The 8616-nt window shown below is 43.8% G+C and overlaps 1 protein-coding gene across 3 annotated transcripts in view; it reads right to left on the bottom strand.

The window, feature by feature from the left end:
• Positions 1 to 3215: 3215 nt before the first annotated feature.
• Positions 3216 to 8616, bottom strand: part of LOC146806221 (glycolipid transfer protein-like) — a 613768-nt gene continuing 608367 nt past the window's right edge. For all 3 annotated transcript variants that reach the window (XR_014967984.1, XR_014967983.1, XM_085623480.1), the window contains one exon: positions 3216 to 3435. The gene's annotated coding sequence lies outside the window, so the exon portion shown is untranslated. The remainder of the gene's footprint in view (positions 3436 to 8616) is intronic.

Here is an 8616-nt window from a genome sequence, read left to right as displayed (position 1 = left end):
TACCAAACTCTATAGGGAGAAATTCAGCATCCGTTATCAACCATATCTTAATATCTGCCAATGCGCGTAAGTGGTGCACCTCACCATGGTTACCCTCCCCGGGTCTCAGTGACCACAACTGTATAATCTTGTGTGTCTTTTTCTGTGGCAGGCATAGTGTGACAACTTCTAGTTGTGCTACTGATATTGTACAAATTAGACCTAATAGGACTCGTGTTAAGTGGAACGGATTAGACCAGACACAATTTCTGTCTTACATTTGTACTAAAGGTTTTATTTGCATCATGTGTTGTTTAGAATACGTGATTACCCCAATCAGATATTTGATAATTTTATTGGTATTATTGAAATAATAGATGCTTTCCTGACCCGCCCGCATAAAACAGGCTTTTTTAATCGCAAAGGCTGGTTCGACCATGCCTGTACCACCGTCACTAGGGAACTGAAGCTGGCCCGCAGTAAAAGACCTAGAGACAGCTTATTGATTAAATCTCTTAGATCTAAACACAGAGAGGTACTCCTAACAAGGAAAAAAGAACTGCAAGAAGTGGCCTGGTCAAAACTGTCCCAAGCAATGGATACAGGTGATAACAAATAATTTTGGGACACTGTTAATTCGTCTTTTTTAACGAATGATTCCTTCCCCAAATTGTTGTCTCACGTTACTAGTGAGGCTTGGGTTGCTTATTTTATTGGAATATTAAGTCCTTCAACAGTAGTAGTGGTGCCCATTCCAAGCAAGTGTTAATGGCCCTGAAGGAAAGTAAAGGTGGTAAAGCCCCGGGCCCAGATGCTGTCCCAATAGATGTATTTAAGAACAATGTTGTTTTATTGGGGTCAATTTTAACCAGAGTTTTAACATGGCTGTAGAGACAATAATTCCCCCCACATGGGGACCGTTTATTATAGTTCCCATCTACAAGAAGGACAACAATTCAGATCCCAAAATTTATAGGCCTATCTCTTTGCTAGATTCATCTGTAAACGTGATGAGCAAAGTCCTGCTAGAAGAATAGGCTTGGGACAGCTCAATAATTTCATTGGCCCAGTTTGGTTTTAGGAAAGGCCTATGGACCATCGAACATTGTGTGAATCTCATTCTGCTCATAGGCAAGTACACCTGTGCCAAAGGTGGAAGATTATATCTCTGTTTCGCTGACTTGAGAGCGCTTCTGATCTAGTAGATCATTTCATTCTTTGGACCACTTTGCTCAATATGGGAGCACCCAGGCCAATTATCTGTTTCCTGGCTAGACTGTATGAGAACTTGGTGAGCAAAGTACGTTACGGACTCTGTGGGGAATGTACCAATCATTTTTCAGTCAAACACGGCATCCGGCAAGGCTGTGTATTAGCCCCTCTTTTATTCTCTATATTTATTAAAGGGGTGGATCAGATCATACAAACAGTCTATGCCGATGTACCTCAAGTGGCTGGGCGCCCCACCCCGGTACTATTGTACGCAGATGATACGGTCCTGCTGGCCAGGACCCCTGTGGGGTTGCAACATTTAATGGATGCCTTTGGGGACTTTATTGCCGCCAGGAAGTTGGGCATTATTAAAAGAAAATGTTATACACTGGTTTGCGGGCCCAGGGTTAAAAAAGGTAGAACCTTTTTCATGAACAAGTCACCAGTGACTTCCGTCGATTCATTCTGCTACCTGGGCATTATTTTCTTTGGTAACGGTTCATGGACCTGTGAAATTACAAATGTAAAGAACAAAATGGACAGAAGAACCTATCGCATCATGCCCCGTGTTGCTATGGCACTCTATATGGTCCACAGAGGAAAATAGCTTTACAAAAGCAATTATACAAGACTATTTTACCTTGGATAAGTTATAGTAATTCTGTTTATAGCAAATTATTTAATATGTCAGTCTGGACTAACCACCACAAGTGTTATCACTTAGCAAGCTGTCTATTAGGGAAACTTTTAAGAATAACAGGAGGGAAATTCGGCTTGCTAGTGAAAGCAGGAAATCAACTGTCATATTTTTTTTAACACTTACACTAGCAGCTGGCTGTCAGGATTATCATGCACCGTTTTGTTCTAGTCAGATTCAGAAGGGGAATTGTCCATCATTTCTTTGCCTTTCCCACTATAAAAACCTGTACTTAGTAAGCAGAGCACTGTGCACTTTATGCTGTTTTGTGACTTTTATTCCAAAACCACTTCTATATTAATATTTATCTGAACTTATCTTAACTAATTTGTCTTAACGTGGTGCTTTTTATTATAACTTCACAATATAGTGCTGAGCCCATGATGATTTGACAAAACTGTATTTCTTTTCTAAATTGATATTTCATGTGTTCTTATTAACTCTGACCCCATATTATCTAACAAGTGCTATTCGACATATGTTTATTTGATATCAATCATTAGCAACGTAATTGGTTTAATGCAAACTTTTGTGGTTGTTTCATACTCACCGAATAAAGTTTATAAAGAAAGACAAAAAGACACTTCCAATCCTTCAGTGTACGCTATTTTGTGAAGTGTCATTGGAGCAGAAGCAGTATTTAGGGACCACTTCCCTTGAAGGCATGCACGCCACAAGCTCATTGCTCTTTTGTGAATGGTCAGATCTTCATAAGAGATAAATCAAGCTGCCTTCCCTGACCTGACGACCATTCCAGCTGAGCCCAAAGCATCCTAAGGACAGGCAGGAAACAAAATACAAAGTGCTTTCAAGTGGACAGTCAAGGACAATTAACAGAAGTTGATCAGTCACAGTGGGCTAAGAGAGACCGTAGTCTTTCAAACATTTGCAATATCCTTCCTTCATTAGCACCCCATAAATGAAAGGATTAATCAAGGGAGATAAAAGCAGGTTAGTGTTTGCAATGATAACATGCACATAAAGCGGGATGTTGTGACTTGATCTATGCAGAACGATGGAACATAAAACTGTGAAGAACGGTGGCTCTGGTGGCTGATGCTGCAGATACATTTGCAGGGAGTGAACTTGCAACAATCGACGAGTATCTCAGCGGGATACACACAGCGAGATAGTGGTCGGCTGCCATGGCTGAAAGAATAGAGGATTCAAATGTCATAAAACACTGAGTAAAGAACGTCTGAACCAGGCAGCCGCTGAAGCTGATTTCTCCATCAAGAAACCAGAAGATGGCAAACATTTTAGGAATGATGGTAGATGACATAACCAGATCAGAAAAGGCTAGCTGGGAAATGAAAACATACATGGGTTTATGCAGTTTGAAGACTGTTTTAATGGTCACCAGAAGAGAGAAGTTTCCAAGAACAGTGACAACATATATGATCATCACTGGGGCAGCAAGCCGGATCTGGTACACCTCTAGTCCAGGGATGCCAATCAGTACGAGTGTCAAAGGCATGAATCCAGTGAGATTAGAAGATGGTTTGATGCTCCCTTTGTAGCTAAAATAGGATTCTGAAGCCATGTCTCTGCAAAGATATAAAACAGAACATATGATACATTTTTTTCAGTTTCTACAATTATTTTATTGTAATATTTCTGATACAGTATGATTTGCAGTACCTAGCAAATCCTTTTAAACTTGCACGTAGTAATGCAGGACATGAGGATTTAGCGATGTGCGTGCAAGGTAATGTAGACCTATTCCAATATATGTAGAGAAAAAAAGTCAAAAGAATTTCACTGCAGAATAGTTGGCCCTTTGTACGAGATGGTAGAGAAAACTACTGACTGCACACGCCTAGGATAGGGGTCCCTTGTAGAGATTCCATGCACACATCCTTTCAAAATGACAACTGGAAAGACCAACACACCCATTTGCAGAGGGCATTTTTCTGCATGGAACAGCACATGGATATTGACTGGCTTTAGGGGAGATGGAGCAAGGTTTCATATAAAAAGAGACTTGCTCGTATGCAATCCTCTCGAATAACCTCTAACGTTATAATCAACATGTTTGTGAGTATTAGTTTTGCATTACATTTTACATATTGTATCTAAGGGAAGTTTTTCTATGTGCTTTACTAATGAGTAACCCGAGTGTCTTTAAAAATGGCTGCCAAAATGCGGGAACTCTTCTGCGCATGCGTCTACTGCATCTACGTAGTATGACGTCTCCTGTCGCTTGGTGGGAAATATTTGCAGCTGCGCAATAGCTTTTAACATGGCTGCTCGAAAACCTCGCTTTAAGGGACATGCTGTGCTGGAACTAACCTATGCAAGTTGTACTAAGCTATTAATGCAAAAGAAATATTAAGAAAATGGGATTAAAGTAGAAACAAGTGATATACTTCCCTCGTTTTTGTATATTATTTAGTTTTCATTTGGAATTATTCCCTGGTTTTAATTCCTAGGTCCCCTGCTTGCACTATAATTCGTATTGCTCACCGCTGTTGGGCGGGTCCACCTCCCGGTCTCATTGTAGTCGATAGGGCGCCATCTTAGGAGTACTACGAGCTGAGCGTGTGGCTTGGACGCTCTAGCTCTCCGTAGGGCCATAGACACTAGATAAGGGACGTAAACTGTCTGCTCTCCCTTGCTGACTATTAACTTGAGAAACCTGTTGTAGCGCTGGCGCTTTTGCGAGCGCTGGATACCTGGAACTACTGGCCTCTGGCTTTTTAAACTTCCCTCGTTTTTGTATATTATTTAGTTTTCATTTGGAATTATTCCCTGGTTTTAATTCCTAGGTCCCCTGCTTGCACTATAATTCGTATTGCTCACCGCTGTTGGGCGGGTCCACCTCCCGGTCTCATTGTAGTCGATAGGGCGCCATTTTAGGAGTACTACGAGCTGAGCGTGTGGCTTGGACGCTCTAGCTCTCCGTAGGGCCATAGACACTAGATAAGGGACGTAAACTGTCTGCTCTGCCTTGCTGACTATTAACTTGAGAAACCTGTTGTAGCGCTGGCGCTTTTGCGAGCGCTGGATACCTGGAACTACTGGCCTCTGGCTTTTTAAACTTCCCTCGTTTTTGTATATTATTTAGTTTTCATTTGGAATTATTCCCTGGTTTTAATTCCTAGGTCCCCTGCTTGCACTATAATTCGTATTGCTCACCGCTGTTGGGCGGGTCCACCTCCCGGTCTCATTGTAGTCGATAGGGCGCCATCTTAGGAGTACTACGAGCTGAGCGTGTGGCTTGGACGCTCTAGCTCTCCGTAGGGCCATAGACACTAGATAAGGGAGTCATGGCTTCGCGCAGCGGACTCGCGCAGCGGAGTCGCCGGACTTCCGCCGGAGTTACGCCTGAGTTCAGCCCGTCTGCGCCCTTCCCCGCTGAGGACGTGCTGATGGGCGGGCTGGCCGACCGGACTCCGCATTGCCCGCTACATATAGTGAGGAATTATTCAAGAGGTGAGTTACTTGCCTTCAGGCCTCGACCGTTAGCTTGCCTTTCTCCATTTCCCCTGAGGATTTGAGATCTTCCTCTTCATGCCACCTTTGTGAGGCGGTTTTGTCTCCACCTAAAGGGGTCGGGGGAAGTTCTGTTAATCTATTAGCTAATCCGACTATTACACAAACTAAAAAGGGCTTCTTGATTAACGCCAGGTCGCTTATCAAGAATAATATTGCGTTCCATGAGTTCGTCACTGATAGGCAGCCAGACTGGGTCTTTGTCTCGGAAACCTGGGCCTCCGACTCCTCTGGCCATGATTTATTATTGGCAATTCCGGAGGGCTTTACGATTCACAGACAGGATAGAGTGGGATGTAGAGGGGGAGGGTTGGCAATTTTGTGTAGAGCCCCACTCTCCTGTGTGATAAAGACTGTTTCTGAGCCCTCGGACTCTTTCGAGGCTTTGTATTTTTGTATCTCTTCTTCACCTACAGTTTCCTTCACGGGCATTCTCGTTTATAGACTGCCTGGTCCCAGAACGAGTTTTTGCTCCGATTTACTTCGAATTTTGGAGTCTTACTTTGGTAAATCGCAGCTCACTATTCTGGGGGATTTAAATTTTCATCCGGAGAATTTTGGAGCAAGAGACACATTTCAGCTGATTAACTCGCTAGAAGCTTGTGAGCTTAACCAGCTGGTGAAAGGCCCTACTCATCGAGCGGGCCATACACTAGACGGAGTCTTTACTAATGACCCTAGACTTTCAGCTGGCTCTCCTATTCCCTTGGCCTGGTCGGATCATCTGGCTGTACCCCTTGAACTCACAATTCCTATTGAAGAGCCCCATAGTTGTGCCATCAATAATAGAGTCTGGAAAAGAAGCTATAAAAATATTAATACCCAAGCCCTCGCTCCTCTGATAAAAGGTTCTGGGGTCCTGTCCTCACGAGATGTTAACGTGGCGGCTCAGGAGTTGGCTGATTCCATTAGCAGAGCGGTTGATGTGCCTGCCCCCGCTTCTTTGCGATATGTGGCTCGTCGTAAACCCTCAGCGCCCTGGTTCACAGAGTCCTTAAGACTCCTCAGACAAACTTGTAGAGCCAAGGAGAGGAAATGGCGTAAGTCTTGGGATCCTTCTGATAGAGATGATCACAAGCTGTCTTTACGAACTTATAAATTTAATGTGATCAAGAAAAAACAAGACTATTTTTCTAATTTGACGGCTTCCCTTTCTTCGTCCAAAGAATTGTTTAAAATAGTTGACTCTCTGTGTTCTTTTCAGTCACCGGATCCAGTTGTGGACTCGCAGGAGTTATGCAACAATATTTCCGATTTCTTTTACAAGAAAATTTTGGATATTCATCAGGACTTGGCAACTCAGAGGATTCTATCAGATGATGGTTCCCTCCTTGCGGTTAAGGCCGCAGAGTCCTGGAGGAAGGGACCCAATAAGCTCCTTACTCTTTTTCCGCCGCTCTCTCTTGAGAGTCTCAATTCCCTTCTTGATAGGACTAAGTCTGCTTCTCCTGCTGATCCCTGTCCCTTAAGAGTCTTAAAGGATTGCAGGACGATCCTTCTGCCTCCATTGCTGGAAGTGATGAATGAGGCCATAGCCCAGGGTATTTTTCCCGTAACTTGGAAAAAGGCTATAGTCAGACCTCTCCTTAAAAAGCCTTCCCTTGATCCGGGAGTATTGAAGAATTTCAGACCAATCTCTTTGTTACCTGCTCCTGCCAAGATGCTTGAAGCTCATCTCAATTTCCATCTATCCACCTTTCTCGACTCCTCTGAGTTTCTTGACAGTTCTCAGCATGGATTCAGGAAATTCCACAGCACTGAATCTGCTCTGACGATGGTGGTAAATAACATTCGCTGCAAGGTTGATGGGGGTCAGACAACTATTTTAGTTCTCCTGGACCTTACCGCAGCGTTTGATACCCTGTCTCCCTCCATTTTAACATCTCGGTTAAGGGAGGCAGGGGTGGCTGGGCCGGCTTTAGGCCTTCTTGACTCTTTTTTACATCTGAGAGAGCAAAGAGTCATGCTTGGAGACTTCCTCTCCCCTGTTAAATCTTTGCAATGTGGGGTGCCTCAAGGGTCTGCTCTAAGCCCAACTTTATTCAACTTTTATGTTGCCCCCCTTGCTAGGTTAGTAAGATCTCAGGGGATGGAGGTAGTCTCCTATGCTGACGACACACAAATTATGGTGTCCCTAGCCCACCCTGTCAGTGTTTCGGCGTCCAGTTTTAGGTCCTGTATGCAGTTGGTCGCGGATTGGATGGTGTTAAACTCCTTAAAACTGAATGCCGACAAAACTGAGGTCCTTGTCTTTGGTAAAGACCAAGACATCTGGTCTAGTGATTGGTGGCCTACATCTTTAGGAACCTGCCCTTCCCCTGTTAAGTCTGCTAGGAACCTTGGAGTCATTTTTGACACTTCATTGACTATGAATCTCCAGGTCGGCAGGACGGTTTCTACATGTTGGGGTGTCATTATGACCCTAAGAAAAATTCTTCATTATCTCTCACCACTGGCACGCAAGCAAACTGTGACTGCTCTTGTTGGCTCGAGGTTGGATTATTGTAACGCACTTTATGCGGATACCAATAAACATCTCATCCAGCGCCTTCAGGTTGTGCAGAATGCTGCTGCTAAATTCGTTCTGGCTCTTCCGAAAGATTCCTCTGCAACAGCTGCTAGGAAGCACTTACATTGGCTCCCCATCCATTTCAGGATTTCTTTTAAACTTCTCTGTCTCACATACAGAGCACTTTCGGCTGGCCCTTCTGATGCTCTGGGGTCCCTTTTGATACCTTATATTCCCAGCAGATGTCTCCGCTCTTCAGAGGCTAATCAATTGGTAATCCCCCGAAGTAAAAAGGTGAGATGGGGTAGTAGAGCGTTTTCCATCGTTGCTCCACGACTTTGGAACTCTCTCCCTTTACAGATTAAGTCCCAACCCTCTTTGGTCCTTTTTAGGAAAGCACTTAAAACCTGGTATTTTGTGAAGGCCTACCAGTAAGTTCCGCGTATTTTCTGAGTCAGTACTGTTTGGTTAGGCGCCTTGACGCCCATTGGGCTTAGTTGCGCTATACAAATCCGCTTCATTCATTCATTCATACAGTAAATTCATTTAATTTTGTATTCTAGCATGTTCTTCTCTGACTTTATTAATAGCTCGTATTTAGGCCTTGGAGGGTGACCGATGTCCCTATCCTTTGCGACAACTACGCATGCGTGTAAACCTTCTCGTTCTGAGACCAATGAAGTCATTGAAGGGCTGCCAATCCTTGTGCCCAGCAAGCATATGG

The sequence above is a fragment of the Triturus cristatus genome, chromosome 8 (genome assembly GCF_964204655.1).
Source record: "Triturus cristatus chromosome 8, aTriCri1.1, whole genome shotgun sequence".
In the NCBI taxonomy this organism is placed as follows: Eukaryota; Metazoa; Chordata; class Amphibia; order Caudata; family Salamandridae; genus Triturus; species Triturus cristatus.
The sequence above is the reverse complement of the archived record's forward strand: the minus strand, read 5'-3'. Positions and strand labels throughout refer to the sequence as shown.